This window comes from Leopardus geoffroyi, chromosome A1 (assembly GCF_018350155.1).
Source record: "Leopardus geoffroyi isolate Oge1 chromosome A1, O.geoffroyi_Oge1_pat1.0, whole genome shotgun sequence".
Taxonomy (NCBI): Eukaryota; Metazoa; Chordata; class Mammalia; order Carnivora; family Felidae; genus Leopardus; species Leopardus geoffroyi.
In genome coordinates this window covers 103,486,757-103,487,783 of record NC_059326.1, presented here as the reverse complement: position 1 = coordinate 103,487,783, position 1,027 = coordinate 103,486,757, and the positions used below count along the sequence as shown (strand labels likewise).

The following is a 1,027-nucleotide window of genomic DNA, read 5'->3' as shown; positions in this document are numbered from 1 at the left end:
AGAAAACCCTTAAAAAATGAAAGGAAAGCTATGTAAAGGGAAAAATATTAGCTATACCTATATTTTACAAGGAAATCATATCCAGAACACAAAAAGAACTTGTGTGACTCAGTAATAAAACCAAAAAAGAAAAAAAAAACAATTAAAAATGGGCAAAAAAGTTGAACAGACCCTTCACAAAAGCAAATATACAAATGCCAAATTTACTCAAAGTAGATGCTTAAATCACTCAACAGAAAAAAATGAAAATCACAATTAGATATCACTCTATAGTCACTAGATTGATTATAATTTAATTTTTTCTTCCTTTCCTTCCTTCCTTCCTTCCTTCCCTCCTTCCTTCCTTCCTTTCTTTCTCTTTTCTTTTCTTTTCTTTTCTTTCTCTTTTCTTTTCTTTTCCTTCCTTTCTTTCTTTCTTTTCTTTCTTTTTTCTTTTCTTTCTTTCTTTCTTTTCTTTCTTTCTTTCTTTCTTTCTTTCTTTCTTTCTTTCTTTCTTTCTTTCTTTCTTCCTTTCTTTCCTTTCTTTCCTTTCTTTCCTTTCTTTCCCAAATGCAGTCCCCCACTACCACAGATTATGCAGTCGAGTATGCCTCATTTGAGAAAATTGCAGCAGTCAGCACATCTGGAGTGCAAAGGATACACCTCGCCCTGGGAAAACCACCTTAGTGATCATGGTGTCTCCCCTGCTAGATAAGTGTGGATTGATTAAAATTTTAAAACTGACCTTTTCAAGCAAGTGTTGATGAAGATATGGCACAATTGGGACTCTTAATTTTTTTAAATGTTTATTTATTTTTGAGAAAGAGAGAGAGACAGACAGAGCATGAGCAGGAGAGGGGCAGAGAAAGAGGGAGACACAAAATCTGAAGCAGGCTCCAGGCTCCCAGCTATCATCACAGAGCCTGACATGGGGCTTGAATTTTAAGAACCGCGAGATCATGACCTGAGCCGAGGTTGGATGCTCAACCGAATGAGCCACCCAGGAGCCGCTTGAACTCTTAAACACTAACATGGGGATAAACATCTA

General features: G+C 36.3%; 1 pseudogene; it reads right to left on the bottom strand.

Moving 5' to 3' along the window:
* Positions 1 to 546: 546 nt before the first annotated feature.
* LOC123582219 lies at positions 547 to 698 on the bottom strand (annotated as a pseudogene).
* Positions 699 to 1,027: the final 329 nt, after the last annotated feature.